This window comes from Lepisosteus platostomus, chromosome 18 (genome assembly GCF_059453375.1).
Source record: "Lepisosteus platostomus isolate fLepPlt1 chromosome 18, fLepPlt1.hap1, whole genome shotgun sequence".
Classification (NCBI taxonomy): domain Eukaryota; kingdom Metazoa; phylum Chordata; class Actinopteri; order Semionotiformes; family Lepisosteidae; genus Lepisosteus; species Lepisosteus platostomus.
This window is the reverse complement of record NC_142628.1, coordinates 8856364-8877242: the sequence shown is the minus strand read 5'-3', so window position 1 is coordinate 8877242 and position 20879 is coordinate 8856364. Positions and strand designations below refer to the sequence as shown.

Here is a 20879-nt window from a genome sequence, read left to right as displayed (position 1 = left end):
TAATATGCTTAAATACTGAAAGTTTATTAGCTCTGCAAGTGTGTAGTGTACTGTAACTTCTCATAAGTCAGTTGCTTTCAGAGGTTGTGATGAGGGACAACAGATTTTTGAATCAGTTATTGTGAAAAGGGGGTTTGCTTTGGCAGTATTGTTTCTGTGGAAAAAAAAGGGCCCCTGTTGTTTATGTAAGAGACATCAGTTGATTTTCTTTTGTTTTTTGTCTACAAGACTGTTCTGTGTTTTTTTTAACATAAGAGGGTAGGTTCTAGAGGTCACAGTAAAGTGTTTAAAAGCCATTATTTGAGGATCAGACTGCTTTCTAGTTAAAGGTCTGCATATCGCTGCCATCCTGCACTGCTCCAGAAATGTTGCCTGTGATTCTGGAGAGCTGGGCTGTGCAGCCTGTGATTCCACTCACTGAGAGAGAGAGAGGAGAGCCGTTTTCCAGTCACCTTTCCTCTGGGTCCTAGTGCCTGGTCACGGAAGTTGTTTGCATTCTGTTCCTGGATATCCACAAAAAGTGTTCTTAGTCTTTATGCTTTGGTTTGAACCAAAATGTAGTCTGGATAGACTAGTAATCTAAAAAGAACTGAGTTTTTAAAGTTTGCATTAATTCAGGTAAAAGTCTTTCCTTTTTTAATTTAAGACCCATTTCAGAAAATAAAGCAGAGTTCCTGACAACGTGGTGGCCACAGCTTAAAGCAAGCCAAATATGAAGTTTTAATGTATAAGAATCATACAGATTTGCATTTATGTAAAGGCTGAATCACACGCAATCACTATTCAAACTGTGAGTCAGATTTAGATCTGATAGAGAGATGAGATTGGACTTTTCTCAGTTAGGTGTTTTTTTTGTAAGGATAAATGTGCCGGTAAAATTTGGGTTTTTATACCTGACATTGCACAGATTTTTAAATCTTATCCTGCATCAACAAGGCATGGATCATTTTGTTAATTCAGATTATTACTGTATTATGCTTTTCCGTGTTGAAATAATTGGTGTGTCTATTGTTACAGCAGTGTGCCAAAGAAATCATTTTCTAAATGGTGTACTTGTTGGTTCAAATCAGTTATTCTACATCTTGGTGTGGTAGTTAGACACCTCTTGAGTTGCATTCTGCAAACATTTACCATTTAGGATATGCATTTGACTTTAATGGTACAGTATGTTAATTTCCATAATTAAATGGAACTTATTCATCTACTTTGGTAATTCCTTGCTTAAGATGCAACGTATCTGCTTGCAGAGCCGATGAGAGACATTTGAAGTGGTGCTCAGGGTTGATGCGGTACTTCATTATGTATCATTTTAAGACTTATTTTAAACCATGCAACCCAAAATTACAACAGGCTTTAATGAGTTTATTTTTGTTCACTCACAACTCAATATTTTGATTAGTTGATCGCATTGTTCTTATGGCATCTGCAAGCGAAGCACAGGCTCAGGTATTTTAGCTATGAGAGACTCGCAGATTGCATAAGATGTTATGCATTGCTCACTATGAGAAACAACGTCCTGAGTGCCCTTAAGCCCTTTGTTCTCTTGGCTGAATGCAGTTAATTAGCAACTGTCTCTATAGCAACTGCCTCTTAGTTCAAAACAATGTCTAATTTTTGCAGCTAAGCTTATCATACTGTTTACCTGAAGGGCTTTTTGCTGCTTTGAGTCTCATTTGAGCTGGCTCCATGCCTAGCTTTAGAGGTTAATTGTGAAGACAGCAAAAAAACCATGACAGTTGCATTGTAAACACTGCTGTCCTACTGATTTTAAGAAGCAAATGCAAGGAGCATTAGCACACTTCTGAAAGTCGGAGCACCTCCATGATAAAGAGCAGTTTCAAAATGAGTTTTGCTTAACACCTCACCCAAGAAATATCTTCTGTCCACTTCCACAAATTTACGTGCTTCTAAAAGGCTCCATTACCAATCAAATAGCAGTATTAATTAAAATTGCATCATGGTATAGTCTGTCTCTGAGGTAAATTTATAAGGTTATATGTGGCACTACTCTCAGGTTTGCTTTTACTAAAGTGTGATATAATGACACAGAGGTCCTTACTTTTCACTGCGGGGCAACTTGCCCACTCCATAGTAAATGAATTAGATGGGCGATTTGCCCATAGTGGTAAAGTCCAGCCTAGGAGTCTCGAATGCCAAATACAAATCAAATTTGTTGATTCAGGATCTATTTTCATGGCTAAAATATTTGGATAGTGACATGCGCTGAGTATCTCAGGCCTAAGCTTTGTTGTTTTCATTACAATCCAGCTGTTGCAATTAATTTTTTTATTAATGAGATGCTGCTGCAGTATAACCTCTACTAGATACAATTTAAAAATTATTTACAGATGTGGACCATGTGAAACATCTTGCTATTTTGTAATCCATAGAAAATAGTAGAATACTGGCAATGTGCTGCTTATGAGGGAAACAAATTCCCTTGGGCTCTCAGAGTAGAACGTTTATGATGCTTGTATATAAATAGAAAATACATTAAATTGTTCTCTCAAACCACCTATCAGTACCGCAGCCCGTTTTGAGTAACAGTCAGACGGCACAAAATAGTCTGCAATATTTACGATGTGTGAAGTAAGCATCTGTTGAATGGCTTTTAAAGGCCTGTTTGTATTTCCTGTCTGTGTCTGGCCATAGTAATATTCTTTACCATATATGAGTTTATATTTTAGATGTGGTATTTAAAAAAACGCATAGCATTTTTTCTGTAAAATACTACAAATTAAGGCCCAAAGTAACTTGTTGACAGTTTTAGCAGTGTGATTTTGTGAAATAACTCCCTCTCCGAATTCTTCTACAATACATTTTTCTAAAAACCAGTGACCAATACATTGAGGCTGTTACCTAAGCTTTAGACTTTCCTCACTAAAACTAGAAATCCGATCTGGCCTTATGTGGTGGGATATCCAATACAATTCTGTCTTTGGTAGCATATTAAAGGAAATCATTTTATATATTTAACCATTAACATTTTCTGAATGGCTTAAAGACTGCATAAGGTTGCCGTAAAACAGTTTCAAACAGTAAAACTCTTCGATGGTCTTCTTTTTTTCCCCTCACTGGCTGTCCAAGAGTAATAAATGTTCCAAGATCACATTAATGTCTTTTATTAAGTCATCCCTAATTTTTGTTTATTACAGCCAGGAACCTATTTTTCAATAAGACCATCAAGTACTGTTCCTATAAACATTGCTACTTTTGGTCTTTTTTGGGGAAAACAACTCCTCTTTGGTAAAGAAACGAACGAACTCTATGAGTGTATCATTTTATAGCAGCATCCACTGCGACAGTTGCATTGTATTCCAGTAATGTTTCTATTTGATTGGAATGCACCTTGAAAACGATTTTTCCCCCAGACTGTACATTGAGAGTGTTTAAAACATTTGATGTCCTGCAGTTTAGCCTTTTAACGTATTCGTGCCAGTGCAGCCTGAAGACCGTTTTGACATTAAACTATTCCCATTGCAGATAAGTTGTGAGCACTGCCACTCTATTACAAGACAGGTCTGCACCTCACAGCTCGTGTCAGTGTTGGCACTAAGTGGTACTTTGTTTGCGGAGATGCCAAGGATCAGTTAGGCATAATGACGGAGCCTCGCCTTCACTGTTTGTGAATCCATTCCTTTGGGACTTGCATTGTCAGTGGCGAATACACATGAAGAAACCACTTGAATACACCCCACTGTGTGAATAAATAGGAATTTACAGGTCTGTTCAGACCTGAAGTCTTCTGAATTAGCACGAGTATGATTTGGATTTGCAAACAATCCTAGAACTGGGATATAATTCCTGTATTACATGGTTAGTATTGTAGTGTCAGAATATGATTGTGCATTTTCACTTTATTGACAGAAATGTAACTACGTTTTGACTGTATAGTCATTATTGGGGGGAAAAAAACACCTATTGGTAATTATTTTAGGATTCTCTTCATATTCTTCTGGATTCTGGAAGTATTGCTGTTTTTTGCTCTTGCTTTTCATTCTTTACAACCCCCTCAGGGTCTGAAAAGTGAATTTGTAGAATACTGAGCTCATCCAAATCCAGATATTGCTGGTAAACTAGGACTATCCAGTATTGGCCGCCATTCCCCGGTGCTGTCAGGTCTGTGTGGATTTGTGTCAGCTGGGATTATCATCGGCTTGCTGTGGTATTAGCAACCACTGCGATTTACCTGCACTTGTGAGCTAGCAGTGTGTCAGGAAGGGCTGGATCAGTCCTCTGGTTGATGCCGACTCCGCTGTGGGCTCAGTGTGAGGAATGGCAGATGGTTTTGACAACAGTCTCTTGTCCAACACAGACATGAAGGGTTACAGAAGTAACAGTCAGTTAGCAATTCTTGATTGTTGTGGTAGGCGAGTAACAAATTGCCAGTTCAAAATAAGAAATGTTATTTTTGTAGCTCATAATCCCAATATAGTATAGACTTTAAAATGCAAGTAGACAACCCACCGTTGACAAACTATAAACTTGAAGGTGACAACCTTTTTGGCCTGTTTCTGCCTCCTTCCAAATGGAAACCCCTCCTCCTTGAATTTTGTGTTTGGAAAGTAACATATAGTAGTGTTGCTTTAATCGTTCACTGAATGAAGTGTTTATGTAAATAGAATTTTATCATAGAAGCATTTCTCTGTTTGTTTTAGAGGTACAGTATGATTTTCGTAGGCCATATTTTCTTTCATGGAAAAAATAACTTAATAAATCTGTAGCTATTTGGCCATCTGGCAGGTAATAAATTGATGCTGTTGGCATCTGCAGATCTATTTCTCTGCTTACACAGACTGGATGCAGCCTTAATTGTGAGTGTGGGTAAAAAGAAAACATTAGAATCTTAAGGAGAATGTTATAAAGATGCATCTCACTTAACCGTAACCTGGAAAGTGCAAATGGCTGGTGTTACACTTATAGTGATTGTATTCCATTCAAATGTGTCATCAGAGACAAACTGTCAATAGAAATGCGTGGGTCTGTGCAAGTGCAGGAAGCTTTGTTTTTGTTTTTGGGGTCACATGCTAATGATTTAATGTCAGTCTTTTTTCTCTTGTTATTATGCCATTTCTGGGAGCTGTGTGAAAATAGCATGTATTGGACAACTGCAGTAATTGTGTTATTAGCCTTTTACAAATTTATATATAACCTTACAAATGCATCTATATAAATGTGAAGGCTGTCATCATCTGGTTTTTGTTCATTGCAGAAGATCTATCTGAGCTACTTACTCCTAGCCAGGCCCATTCACATTTCTGGTGAATGTGACTACATTTGTTTGCTTGCTTGTTTTCCTTAGAGGCTATTTTCAAAACAATGATGTTTCTGACTTCTGACTTTCACTATATCCCCTCGATTCATAAGAATTTTCTGTTATGTACAAAATAAATGTTCTTAATGGTAGGCTCCCATTGGATGTAAATTGGTTTAGCTGGCTGTGTAAAGCTGTGACCTGGAAAGGCATTGTTCTGTAGGCGCTGCCTTAAGGTCCTTTAGCTTGATCTGTTTACCATACAGCCACTGAGTCTTAGTTAAGGAAATAAGCCATTGGCTCTGCAGTGATAAAATATTTATTTTCTACCTAGTATATCTCCATTACATATGTGCATATCAAGTTTATTTACTGTAGGTATGAAAGACACATTTTAAAGCCTTTTTCTTTCCTTTTTTTGTGGCAAAGCTGAATTTGCACCCCAGGTATCCTCCAGATTACCAGTGTATAAAATGGTCAAAAAAGAGAAAGCCCTTTTAGAAGCTGAGAAGGCTTTCAGCCTGGGCAGGTATACTTACCATTTCAGCACAGCCAGGAACTTGTAGAACTACTCTAGTTCCATTGACATACATAGACATACACCTGTGAATGAAATTAATCTTCTTAATTTTGTCAGAGGGTGGTGTGAAACAAGGGGAAAGGAGGGTTTCTGAGTTTTTAGGAAATGCTTTCCAAGTATTAAATTTATTTCCACTGCCCTCTCTTCCATCAGTATTAGCTGTATAAGGCACCTAGTATTAAAAGATAAACAACAGTCAGCCGCATCATATGATTAGAATTGAGCTTGTTTTATTGTGGATATAGGATCAACAGGGTTCATTTAGAGAAGATCCAGATTAAAGCTTAATTTGAGGAATTGTAATATTATCATGATTTTGCTGCAAACAAGGCATACATTTTTTCTTTGTTATATTATGCATTTTAAAGTCGTATATTTTCCAGAGTTGAAAGAATAGAACAGTATTATCATATTCCGTGTAATGTCAGATTTTTTTTCCCCTCTCTCCCAGACAATACCGTCTTGTCTTTGTGGCTTTAAAATGTAGATATGTCTGACCCACTCACTGTATTTAACAGCTCCCAAACAAAGCTTCTATTTGTGTGAAGTCTATCTGCTTTCTGGAGACCAGTTTTTTTTTGTAATGAAAGAGACCCAGAGAATATATTTTGTTCAAAAGAACCTGATTTCACTTTAAAATCCTGAGATTTGTTTTCAGTTTCATGGTGTTAGTTTAAACAATGCTCAACTTTGACAGAGCAGGCAACTGTCGATTGTTTTAAGAACAATACAGCAAATTTTGTTTCAACAAAGTCTTTACTCATGTGCATTGTAAAAACCGACCTTTACACTAAAGATGAACTTAAGACTATGAAACAAGCTGAGAGCATAATCAGAATGTGCATATTAGCTAGGAGGCATCACTTTTTAAATTTTCATTGTCATAGTCAAATATATTTCAGAATACCTTTATCCTGGTACAAGTTTTAATGTTTTTTTTTTGTTCCTGCTACATAATTTATGGTACAAACTGTGTGTTTCTATGGTGTTTAAGTAAACAATTAAGAATTTAGAATTACAGGTGTGAGTAATTGTTCCATATTCGTTTTATAATTTCACTTATTTCCGGCCAGGGAAGGACTGTGTGGGAAATTATGCCAATCCTTAAATGTCTGCAGGGTGCATCTTGTGTTGTTTGCAATGCAGTACTGTTTTAATTATATACGTCTTTCCAACATAATTGAATATCTAACATAAGGACAGCAGGGCAGATAAGTAGCAATGCATCTACATCTGTATCTGTACCTGGAATCATTCTGTTTGACAGTGACCCTAAAGCGGCCTTAGCTGACGTGTTGATACTTGCCTGACGTTCCCACCTTCCCAACTGTGAGCTCACCAGCCCCTTTAGTTTTGTGTCCACATGCTTCCCTGATCGCATGGAATTAAAAATTTCAAGTAATATTAAAGTCAGCCAGTGCAAAATATGATAAAAATTGCTCAAATTAATGTACTTGTCTAGCTATCAGTGCAATTAACGCAGAAGACAAAAAATCTCAATGTTTTTCATGTTGATTGCTTGTACTTTTACAAATACATAACATCTGGGAATTCCAGGAAAGTTTCAGTTTTTGTCAGTGGAAAAGCAAGGAAGGGGGAGTTTAAATGATTAAAGTAATTTGCAAAAGAGCCCTGCCCTGAAGGGAAACCAGCTGATACTGGTGTTGTTTTTAGCAAAATCTTCATACATTAGAACATCCAAGAACGCCTTTTGGAGCTTCTGTAAAATGGTAAACGTAGCAACCTACGATGCAGTTCTTGTAAATTAGATACGACACAAACTTTCATTTGCAGAAAGCTTTTTATATTTCAGGAAAGAAGCTTATTGCCGGATTACAGTGGGACCACCCCATGATGATTCCAGGAGTCCGAGTTCTGTGCTTAATCTCCGTTCAGTGTTGATTTTTATGGTTGTTTTTTTTTTCATATTAAGAAGCATTTGGAAATATTTAGTTTTTGTCTTTCGGCTGTGGAGTTTGTAAATTTTAAAGTTAGTTTTTTTTTTTGCATATGATCAGGTTATCTTGATTATCTTGGTGAAACAAAACTGAAAATCAAGCTTGTTCAGGGAGTGTATGGTTCTGAAGAAGTCTTCTGATCTCTAGGCAAGTTATTAGGGTGTGTCTAGGAGTGAAACAAGCAGTAGATTTCTCCCAGGCTGTGCGTGGGTTGGTTTCAGGTTGCATGAACTTGATTGGTCCTTGCAGTAGTTAAAAGTTTATTCAGACTAATGTCTTAAAGTTGCAGCATCAATTAATTGTCACACACTGATAAGCATTAGTTAACATAGAAGAACAAATATTTATTAAGATACATAAAGGGCAATTGATTCAAAATTTAATCTTCTCATCTTAATACAATTTGTGAATAGTACAGCAAAAATGAATACTGGGTAAGAACTTATTAAATAAACCCTAAGCTTGGGAAAGGTTAGGATTATACAAGTAGGTTATACTATACAAGTATAGTAAGCTGAAACTGCATTCCTTTCTAATTAGAATGCAGCTTGCCGTTATTCAAACTGTGCAATTCATTTTGTTTGCAAGGCAGATTGTATACTATTTTGAGATTGTGACGTAATAATGGTGAGATGTTGATTTTGTGCTGGACGTTCTCCAATGCTAATTGTTTAATATAACAAGGTGATTTTTCAACTTAGAATTTTAAAGTTAATGTTTTATTCTAACATAATAGCATGTAATTGAATAACACTAATTTCATCCACTAGTATGCCACAAATGTTTAGTCATGAATGGATATGAAGGATATGAAGTGGCAAATGTTTGCTCCAACAGTGGTCTGAAGGCATATTTGCAATAATTCTGCAAACAGCTGCATGAAGTGTAACATTGCAAAGTTAAAATTTTAAATTAAACTGTTCTTTCCTCTTTTACTATTTCACTGGCTCGTCAGTGGTTTAAAATATTCAGTGGGGCTGTCTTAATCTTCTGCTTCTGGTAAAAGTGAACATGAAATCGAATGCAGTTAAATCATTTTCTACCTTTGTTTCATTTTGGAGGCTGAGCTTTTCCTCTCATCTGCAGGATCGTTATCACGTGTATCTCCTGTCCTGTACGATCGCATCCAGTCATCCTCCATGTGGGTTGTTTTTGCTCTGTTTAAATTTGTACTGTGATCTTCAGTGTAGCTGGGAATGGTGGGTGTGTGAATCTGCACTCTATAAAAACCTAAGAATAAGATGAACCCTCTCAAATACTGTGATAGAAGCATAGTACTGTGCATGATGTATTTTTGTTGAAAGGTTAAGGTTTGGGAGGGGGGAGTCCTCCGGGGCAGTTACATGAGAAAATGGTAGTATTATTTCCTTGTCAAGAAGGAGAAAAAAAAACAAACCATGAAGTTTGACTTTTCATTTACACGTTTTGGCCACTGCTAACAAGTTTTCTTCTTGTTCAAATAGTAGATTGATCCTGAGAAATTGAAAATATTGATTTAACCCTGTGTCTGACTAGAAGCCCAGGCGCCTGCCAGCACAGTCTTAGCACATTACAATTGCTTGCTTGTAATTCCTCAGGGGACTTGTAATAACTACTGCATTTGTCTTTCCATCCTCTGAAATTATTCTAACAGTTGTCTGAGTCACTGTCAATTCATTTGATCCCACTCCTGCAAGATGCATTGCGGCCAATGGGCTTGGTTCACCAGTAATACACGTGATGATGTAGTTAGTTGTACCTAATTGATAGAGTGAGTCAGGCATTGGTGAACAATATTAATTGGTCCCCAGTGGTCACAAAGGATTCGACTAGGAGAAGGGAGGCTGTACTGGCCTCTCATCAAGTTTAGGCAGTGCTGAGATAAACAGCTTGAACTGCAAATTGACAATGCCTTCAATCAAGCCCTAAGTAACAGTATGATTTTTTTAAGTAGTAAAGAAAAAAGGGTGAAACTCTGCGCTTCTTTGGTTTTAAGTGCAATGCCAGCATGCTTTACAGGTCTAATGGCCTTATCCTTATAGAATCATCGGATAAAGCAGATGTTTTTAAGTCTCTTCTCAAGTACACAGCCTCTTGGGTTTCCATGTTGAGTTTGTTTTCTCAGTTTTGCATGAGGAAATTGGAAAACAAAAACCCTTTTCCTACTCAACATCTAGGATCTCAGCATGAAGCAAATCATTTGGGTTAATCATTTTATCCCTTTGTATAAGTTGTATCGTTTTAACTTCTCTTAACTTCAGAAGTTCTGATTAATTGTTTGCAATTTTGTCACATCCAAAGAAGAAATATTTTAAAATTTGCTTATACTGATAATTGTAGATACAAGTGTTGCTTATGGAAGTTAATTGAAGTCTATAATATATTGAATTATAAAGTACAGTAAAGACATTATAGTGGAGCTTTCATGTTCAGGTGTCAGCACTGCAATGTGTAGGAATTGGTAGGTCCTTGGGTATTCGTTAAAGTGGTGGGATCTTATGGTTAAAAAATTCTTAACTGCATTCCATATATCTACTTATTGTAGGTTGATAGAATATCAGATCATGATTGTAAGGCTTACGTCTGCATTGGCAATTATTCTGTACAAGCTAAGCTTTTGTAATAAAAATACTACAGATGATAATGAAATGTGACATAATATTAGAACATTATTTTGTATCAAATCAGTATGGGTTGAAGGGTAATGTTTTCCAAGCAGTTGTACATGTATGTTTTTACATTGACCTTTCTATAAAAAATGGCTAAGTTTACAGAAAATAATACTGTTTCTCCAGACCTTATAAACACAAGATAGGTTACAAAAGAAAGGAAGCCATTTTGTCCTGCTAACTAATGGCTAATTGATCTGTGGATCTCAATCAACTGTTTCTTAAAAGAAGCCACGGTATTGGCTTCAAAAATATGGCCGAGTTAAGTACCTTAGTGCTTCCACTGCCAAATCTCCCATTTACTACAGTTCAGTCACAAAGATAACTCTTAAACTGTGCCACTTACAGGTGGAGCATTGTGGTCTAACAGCCAGTTTAAGAATGTGTCTCATTAATTTAAATCCTGTTGAAATCAATTGTTTTCAGTTTGATTAAATCACTTTTGCCTTTTTCTTAGTGGTCGAAATTTAATATTTTTAGCCATACCAGTTTTATTTGCTTTTGGTCTGTGACTAACCAAGGTTTATTTCTTACTTTTGCAAACTTCATTTAGTTTAACTGTTCAATTACAAAGCATTTCCAGATGCTTCTTGCAGTCAACGAGAGTAGATGTTTTTGTTTGTTGTTTCTCTGTTATGGAGATAAGTTGTAAATGCTGGCTTTGCTTGTTGATGGGAACCCATTGAGTGAAAACAGCTTTGGTCTTTCTTTAAAATATTTAGGGCTGCACATCTATACTTTTGAGCATGTTTCAGAGTTTTCACCTAGAACGGAAATCGTATCTGATTCTTCTCTTTCAGCTAATTTCTTAATATTTGGTATTTGTATATTTCTCTGTAATTTTAATTAATGATTATTCAGCACGTTTGCAAAAAGGTCATTTATACCATGACTTACGAATGGTATAATCCCAGGGCCTTTTAGAAATGGAGCAGATGGAAATCCCACAAAATGTTAAATCGCATTAATTCCAATTAAAGTATCTTTTAATTATGCTTCCTTTAATTTGTGTTCTGTATTATATGTTTAGAAACCATGTACACCGAGGGTTGTCTGACTGCTGCACATGATTGTGTAATATCTATTAATTTACTTAAATTAAGTTTGCTGTAGCACCTTAGGGCATTCAGTGTTCTAATGTACTCTCTTGACTTGAGACAGGTTTAAACATTTGCAGACATTTGGATATTAAAAGATAAATTATGGAGAAATAAATCTGTTGAAACATCTTTTTTACTTTTGAGTGTACCTATGAGAGATGGGGAAGGGGTCCCTGGGGCTTTATTTTTAACGTTGATTTAGACTGTTTCTTTGTTCAGACATTCAGGCCATCTTGTCACTGTATATTGGGAACAGCCATGTTTGCAGGAAGCATGGCTAATTAGGCACATTAAACTCATTGTCTTAAAACTGTCTTGATTTGTTGTTAATGACTTTTTTGGCAGAAAATGTCACTGGCTTAACCATTCAAGAGCGATAGGGAATCATTCTGATGGCGTGCTCTTTTCTAGTTTCCTGCTCTATATACACACCCTTTTTAATTTCAAGAACTTAAATGACTATCTTTTGCCAATGTAGAGCCAGTTTAGTGTGGTTTGTGGCTTTGTTACGCATACTGATGTTCATTACAGACTGGTCTAAAGCTGCACTCTTCTCCTAGCAAGCACTACCAGGCTTAGTTTGTCATGTCAGAGGTGATACACTACAGGATTTAAAACGGAGTTAGTAGGAAGCTAAGGTCTGTTGGTTTTTAATTATTAGGGTCTGGTTTCCAATAAAGGTAATAACAGCAGATGGTATTGCATAATATACTTTAAAAAAATAAATCATGTATCACAACAGTTAAAAATCAGTGGATAAATCTTATTTCACTTTTTTTAAAGCCTAACATTTTAAATATGTGAAGTGGTTACAGAGAGAATGAGTTGCATACAGTCTGCTGTGTCACACTGCAGGCTGCAGCACACTGCACCCTTCTGAATGCACTGGAGGGGAGTTAATGAGGGCAAGCTGAATCGAAGTGAAAGTGTGCAGATCACAGTCAAGAAGAAAAGCAACAGCTTGTGTTTGTGGAAGAGTTTGAGCTTGAACTGTCACCATGTAAAAGCCACGGGGTGTGTACTATTACTGGTATGACATTTAAGAATGGCCTGAGACCGACCAATCGTCAAGCACAAGGAAATGCTGCAGACAGTCTGACTTTGGCCTTGAAGTCTTTTCAGTCTTGTCCTTTTTAAATCTGTGGGGCCTCAATTCAGGGATTTAAATCACCTACAATAGGCAGCTGGTTGGCTGGAGTTAGTTGTGTGAACACCAGACTTTGTCCTCTGTCTTTTTAAATGGATATTTTTTGCAGGAGTTTCAGCCACCTCTTTTTGACCTTAATTGCCACCTTGGGGCTGCCACACCTAATTACAGAAGCACCTAGAATCGGTAGAGATATTATCAAATTAAATACCCTCCCTTGCTGCAGTGAGATTTTCTCAGTGGTTAAAGAGCCTGACCTTTTTGTTACAATAATAGGGCAGATTCTGATGTGTGCTGTAGGAAAGTACTGTTCTGTAAATATTTGCTGTTCATGGTTGTGAATGTAGTGTTGTTCCCTTTGTACTATAAATCTTTTTAGTACATAGACCTATCACTGATTTGATTTTTTTCCCTTTAAATGAAACGACCAGAAATTCAAAAACAAAAGACTCACAAACATTGCAAAGCTTTTGGGTCTGTTTTTACAAAAAACAGTGTTTCAAGTGCTCTGTGGTTGTTTTATTTAGAAGCAACAACTTTTGCAGCTTTGCATAAGTCAGCTTTAGGCTTGCCAGTAGAGTTTCTGGTCTTGTCTCTGTTACTCGTTGAACTTTAAGGCATAGCTTCGGGTGTAGAAGCCTGCGGCGCCTGTGTTCCAAGCCCAGTGTTGTTCCTGTAAGTAAAAGGTTTCCTGCTTCCCCTGGGCAAAGGCAGGACTGTAGACCTCCTAGTGAAAAGCTCCATATTGTTGATTTTGTCTATTGTAATGCAAATCTGAGCTTGAGACCCTTGAGTCATCCATCACGCATGACAGGACAGCCAGGCTATTGTCCGTTCCTTTGGAGGATTTGTGTTTAAACTAGACTCTCTACCAGGGGCCTAAGCTGATGGATTCTGGGAGAGGAAAAGGAACGGAAAGGATTAGGCCTGCTGTTGCTATGTAAATATGGCATAATCAGACAAAAACAAAGGGGTTGTATAAAGATACCAACTGGACAGCTGAAAAGCATGCAAGCTACCAGGACAGTCATCCAACCAAGCTCTTAATGATTTTAAAGTTCTCATCAAATCTTAGTGAAAGGAAACGCACTAGAGTGGATGGTTTATTAAATGAATTATGAATGAATAATGCTTTATGAAAATGTTTTAGTTCTTTTTAATGTCTGAATCTTAAAGGGATAATTATTGAGATATTATAGAGTGATTGGCATAGGCCTTTAGATCCCTTTTATTTTAGAAGGGACATTCTGTGTTGGTATAATACATTTTAATTAAAGGTGATATATTTTATTGGGGTTTAAACTACGTTTTAGCCCCAGAGATTTTTCTTTTAATATGGAAAAGTGGACCTCTGAAAATAAAAAGCAGCTAATGAGATGTAACACAACGTGAGATATGTAATTGGAGGGGAATGGCATTCGCATTTAATTAAAGTCACACATTAGGTTAAATTCCAGTTGTGATTGTTTGTTGTTGCTGTGACAAGGCAAAGCGATGAAATTGATATAAAGTTGAATTAATGATAAATTATCTTTGGGATGGGAAGGCATTTTTTTGCTGCTGCTTTGAAATGACTAACTCCTCTATTAAATAAAAAAAGGAGAAGAAAGCAGAGAAGCCACATGAAGTGAACCTTGCGTGTGTGAATATTCCACAGTGTGGGAACATGCCAGCCAGAGCTCGCTGCAATTCATTTACTTCACTGTGGACCACGATACCAGATGTGACTGTGGTTATTCTGGGTTTAACAAAAGTGCTGCTACAGGAAAGGGACTCCCGATTTTAAAAGAAGGTCATCTCCTTGCTATATCGCTATTAATCAAAAGCTGTGAACAAGGCTATTTTACCTTTTTATGCAATTACTTTAAATGATCGAAATATTTAATATTTATAATAAAAATTATGAAATTACATGTTATAAAACTTATCTATAATAAATGTGTTGTTCTTTTGATATTGAGTGCAAAGCATATTTACAGTCAGAGCTAGGTGAGATGATAGTTTCAGTTAACAGTAGCCTTATATTGTAATTACTACATTTTTAGACATTGTATGGTGATTTGACAGTTCTTTATACCCCTTTCATTTTAGAAGAAACATTTTATATATTTGGTATGCTGGTTGAATACCATCTGAATAAAGGGGGGATATCTTTTTATAGGGTGTCAACTACAAACATCCCGAAAGCAGTATTATGTGGGAAATTCAACTTTATTCGTCATTATACTTACACAGGTGCATAGTATAGTGAAAAGTGTTTCTCATTAGTCACTCAGGTGCAGTATATAAATAGAACAGAAGATAAGACTATTAATAGACAGGAGCACAATAACAATAACATGTAATAACATGTGATAAAATAACTAAATAAGTGATAAACCTTATTCTTTGTATTAATGATTTAAATTCTATTTTGCTTAGACAAAGGATACAGTACTTGTTGGTGACTGTTTGTGCACTGTGTCCCATGGGTTTTTCTGAAATAATGATCAGAGGAACTTTGGGCCTAACTCCCTCTGTATTTCTGCAGTCTATTTTCTAAGATTATCCTGACACCTCTGGTCACAGTCTGTTAGTGGAAGAGGACCATGTTGGGATACAGAGGGAGAATTAAAGCCACGATCCATCGCCATCGGCTCCACCTCTACCCTTGGGAAATGGCTGACTCGAAGAATGAGATGCCATTTGTTGCTGATAATCAAGCGTTGCTGTCACATCTCCGGTCAGCTCAGATCCCTGCCCTTCTGGCAGGAATTGAGATTCCCAGCTCACACAAGCATCTGATGCAGGCATTAGCCTACAAGTGGACGAGCAGTGCATAGTCACAACACCACCTGTCTGTTTTGATATTTTACCATCCAATTGGTCTGTGGTTTAAACATTTAGAAGAGGGATTGTGCCTGACATTCACTGCTCACAATTTTACGAAAGGTTAAAACATTTTATTTCCATGAAGGTTTTAAAATGACTTCTTGTATGTGATATGAAGTACAATTACCTGATCAGAATTACTTCTACATTCCTTTCATTGGCCTTCTGCGTCGCTGAAACACCTTTTGAATGTCCTCCTGACTACCTCAGTTTTAATTTGAGTGATATGTATAGGTCATCTAGACTGGTTGGTAATTCAATTTCTATATGGGAGAATAACGTTATAAGGAAATACAAATCTGAGCTTTAGTGGCAGATAAACTAAGGATAATAAGGCTTATACAAGTCCTGATGGGCTTTCCTAAAATATACCACTATTTTTCTAAAATGGTGGTGATTTTCTACAAAGAATAACACTAGAACCAACATTTTGATGATGGGGAAAAAAGTTTTCCGATAGGGCAAATTGATTTACAAAAATTTTCTAATTGAGTGCTGTTCAGTAAGGAAGATGGCACAGGAATCGGCAAAATTCTGGCAGTATTTTTACAGCATGCCTTTTAAAGAAGCCTCTCCTTTCAGAAATGCAGCGTGCCACGTGATAAATATGATTTGAAGTGGAGACTGTAAACACAAACGCATTTTTTTCAACTTAGTGATGGGTATGCAAAGGTATTTCACGGGCTTTGTAACACAAATTAGTGTGTGGTTTCATAGTTTCTGATGCACAAAAAGCAGTGACTGGAGAAATATCGAAGGGAAAGTTAAAGCACAACTTATCCACCAGATTGCGCGCACGGTGACGTTTAAGGTTGTATCAGTGCTTTGCTTGAACTGTCAGACTTGAAGAAAGGGGAGCAGTACAGCTAGGGCCTCTTTTTGTATGTATGTGGAGGGGGCACTCTAAAGCCTGTGTAACTGCTAAATTGGATTTATTATTGAATGAGAAATCAGCTGCCGCGGGACAATCCCGAGAAAGCCGGGCTGCTTTCTCTTTGTAGGCAGCCGTTTGAGTGCAATTGATATGCTCTAGGACCTCTTGGGGTCATTGAGATTCAGAGGAAGCCATTCTTAATGTCAGAGAAAAGAGTGGAAGAAATACATGGTCTCACAGCTGCCGAGCAGCATGTGACTACTATGGGGGTCAGGCCATAAATATCTAATCCTTGTCCTGCTGCTTTGACTGACAACGCGAGAACTCTTTTAATACTCTTTAAAGAGTTCAAACTTTCTCCCCTGCCCATCCCGTAGTAAGACTAAACTATCAGAACGGAGCAAATTTTTGTGTTAGAAGACCAGCTATTTTAATATGATGATTTCATGCTAAACCCCTGAGATCTAATGCAAATGGCAGAGGAGATTCAAAAGTTTATTTATAAAAACCTAAAACGCTTCTAATTTTCTTGAATGAATGTGACTATTGAATTATGGTCCCTAGTTTCGGGTGGAATATCTCTAGGCAGTTGGTTATTATCTTACGCTAGCAAAGAGTGCCATGCCATAAAGTGAGACTTGACGGTATTCCAGAACAGGATGTCGCTTGCTTTTCCATGCTGTGCTATTTAGAGTCACCTAAGGAGCAGAGATGTTGGTTGGAAGGAGGGGAGGTTTTAAATGATTGGCCTGGTTGTCTGCAGTAAAACTTCACAAGTACATGTGAACTGTTAAAAATTTATCTGGCAGTGCTCTGGAATGATGACCCACTGCTTCCAAAGCCTGTGAACCACCATTCTCGCGTTCCCAGCTAGGTGGTCATCTGCCGGGATGCGAAGGCATCATGTGATTTCTTGAGCCGTGGGGGAGGGGTGTGCCTGGCGGCAAGAAAGGAGTTGATTTGAGCGATTCTTCCTCCCCCAGTTCTGGTGTCCTCGAGGAGGAGGGGGACCTCAAAGCTGTTAGTGTCCCACATTCCCCCAGCAGGAGGTGCTATAGAAGTGTTGACAGACGGCCATATAAAAAAAAAAGTGGGGGGAATGAAAAGGTCAGTACCAGAAGTATAAATGTCTGAAGGGCAGTAATTTATCGCAGATCACAGTTCTTACGAACAAGATCAACAGCTCCTGGCTATTTGAGATTGCGTACCTCCCACCAAGTTTAAATAAGCATGTGTGATAAGAGTCAGACTTGAGCTATTTAAAGTGTGCATGTAGCAATAGTATTTAAGCGTGGCTTTTATATCAAAGTTCTTTACCATTAGGGGTAGTGCTGAGTCTAATTATAGATCCTTAATCCTTGTAGATGTCAGAAAAGAAGGAGAACTGCTATTCACTTTTGCCTAGAACTGGAGGTGACCAAAAATTAATGACATTTGTAATTTCTTTTTTAATGAAGGTTTTTTAGAAAGTTTTTTTCATTTCATTAACTGTATTAAATGTCTGCTGTGTTATAAGAAGTACCTTAATTTAAAAAGTATTTCAGAATGCACTTTATTGTTCAGTGCTTGGGCTCTTCAAAACACTTTAAAAAAACTCATAACTTTAGAAAGTTCAGTTTCCAAGACATGGTGAAACTGTAATTTATTTACAGTGTGAAGCGGTTACTGAGATTTTAAGAATTTGAAGTGGATTAAACTTTGATTTGATTCTAATTGCCTGTTATTTGTAAAAGAGTGCTCATTTAGATTGATGTGGTCTGAAAAGGGAAACATTATTTTTATCCTTCCATGTAATCACCCCCCCAAAAAAACAAGCCAATTGTGTAGATTAGTTTATTAGACGCAGAGCATGTCCTTCTCAAAACAAAAAGGCAAAGAAGGGGGGTTCTTTATTTTGGGGGCTGCAAGTCTTAAAAGTGGGTTGCCCCCTTTTCAAAATGTTGTTTTGCACACCACACAGGAAAAAAGCAAGCTTGCCAAGTCCTGCTGAGCGTTTTTTCAAGCTTGTGAAAAGAATGAATTATTCAGCAGTAAGCATGCTTACAGCTGGCCATTTGGGAGCTTTGATCTACGAATCAGGCGTCTGCATGAATGCCCTTATTGTCATGTTATGTGTACACAGTGTGTGAATTATTGAAAATAGCGAGGCCCTAGCCTCATCTGGTAGAGATTACAGTGCAGGCATGCTGGGTGAAGGGCTGTAATTGAAAATCCCCAGATGCTGTTTATTTGGCTGGGGTCACATGATCTCCTGCAGTTGGTGTGGCCTTAACAAAACGATACCCACTAAGAAAGCAGGGCCCTTCCTCCTTCCACAGCTCTTGTCATTAAGCAACTGACTGTACTAAACACTAAAACACCTGTCTTGGTGTTGTATCTAGCTTTCAAAAGGTGCTTCTACAAATGCAGAAGCACCAGTGTGTGTAGGGTCAAAGTACACACTTTGATTTCATGTGGTCTTTTTTTCCTTTGACAGCATGCATACTAAAATGCATTAGGTAAACTGTATGTATTGCAGTTTTGTGTTACAATATTTTAAGGAATACTGTAATGTAATTACACTGAACTGCTGGTTTATTTGATAGCCACAGCCTGAGCCGAATGACCAAAAACATAAAATGCTCATTAGAAAAAGCTTATAAAACAGCTGTGTTGGAAAGATCAGTGTCTTTTGCATTTGTAGAATATATTTTTAGTAGATTTTGAATAATAGTAATGAGGGGGTGGGAAAAATATTTTAATGTTTTTGGACAACTTTTTTTCTTTCGTTAGACTGATCTCCAAGGGTGAAAAAGACACTGCTGACACCTGTGATTTCATGAAGTGGCCGTGATAGCTCTTATGTAAAAGCATACATCTATAATTTCGGGGCTTAACAAAAGCGCACTTCTGAAATTTCTGGAGGAGCTGCCATTGGCTGCCTTCGATAAAGGCGCAACAGGGAGGTGAACAGGATTTGAAAAGGTCTGAGAAACTCCATGCTGCAGAAGCAGACGGCTTCTCTTTCCTTGGCCTCCCCGCCAAGCAGGTGTGGCTGATGGGAGTAACTGAAGATGTGCTCCTAAACTACAGAGAGGGAGATTAGCCTTTCATCTACCACACCTGGTTTGAGGATGTTAGAACAAAAAAAAAGCAGGTGGAATTCTGTGCCTCGCCGCCTTGGTTGAGATATAGTATGGCAGTCGAAACTGATGGCTTGAAATTGCCCTGACATTTTATTTGAGCAGGTGTCATTGTTGTGAACTTGTATATGGTTTTTGGATAATTTTAACTTAATGGATGACAAGCAAATAGTGGTGTCTATAGAATATTGAATCAAATGCAAGGCTGGGGGAAAAAAAAATTGTCCCGATTCCTCCTGGTCATTCTGTGCTGTTCAACATGTGGTAGCGTTATCTTAAAATGTTCAAACAAGTCACCTCGTTAAAGACTTATGTTTTGTGCTGTACAAATGGTTTTGTGGATTTATGTGGCTCTTACTCACTTTGGTTCTTTATGCAGACCAAATCTGGTGTTTTCCTGTCCCCTTCTGTGATCTGTTCTGACAAAAAGATTAGTTTTGGTTGTTGGTTGTTCGTCCATCCCTTGTCGGAAAGCCAGTTCTTCTGGGTTGGCTCCAGTCTCACAAGGCACTGTCCCAGATGGACAAGGTGCAAAAGGCACAGTTTAGTTTTTCAAAAGAAAATCTTTTCAAACTGAGTTTTGTGATGAGCCCTTTACGTGAAGGATAAAAAATGATGAGTTCAGCCTTCTGTTGTGGCAGGTTGCACAGTCAAAATGACCCTTTATCTATAACTTGCCTAATAGTTTGGGGGTGATGGTATGCTATAAACATATGATGAGGCCCACTACAGGTCAGTTCTGCACAGCCTCTGGCAATTAGTAACGTACTGTCTAAGACTTGAGTTAATATAATCTGTTACATTAAAAATCACTTGTTTTTCATTCCATTTTCAAAATACGGTAGTGTTAACATTTAATGAACAGATTTCCTATGGAATTCTTGGTGCTATAGCATATTTGAAATTTTGGAAGTTATTACTTAGTTATTAATGTTTTATGTGTTAGTGTATTACCCTCCCTTGCAAAGAACTACCATTTTTTTTCTTTGCTTATTTAAGTAGCTCGGTAATGGCCTCTGTGCACGTTCCTTCTGTAACCTAACCACAAAATAAGTGTATATATAGTTAAACGTATATTACACACTTTATTATGTGTTTCAACCGGTGCTCATTTTCTTTCACAGTTTGAGGTTTGGTTATGCGCCCTAAATAGGTTTTCCATAGCTAGTTAGATCCTGCCAAATAGCATTTTTATAGCCACTTTACCAGGCACTGTTTTAAAAAATATATTGGATGGGAACTGTAATAAAAACGTAAAACTCATCCATGAATATTGACTGATAAATGGGCGCAGTATAAGATCTTAACAAAGAATGACCTTTAAT

General features: G+C 37.4%; 1 protein-coding gene across 7 annotated transcripts in view; it reads left to right on the top strand.

The window, feature by feature from the left end:
- Nucleotides 1–20879, top strand: part of LOC148645600 (transcriptional enhancer factor TEF-1) — a 66759-nt gene that overhangs the window by 26013 nt on the left and 19867 nt on the right. The gene's annotated exons all lie outside the window — the stretch shown is intronic.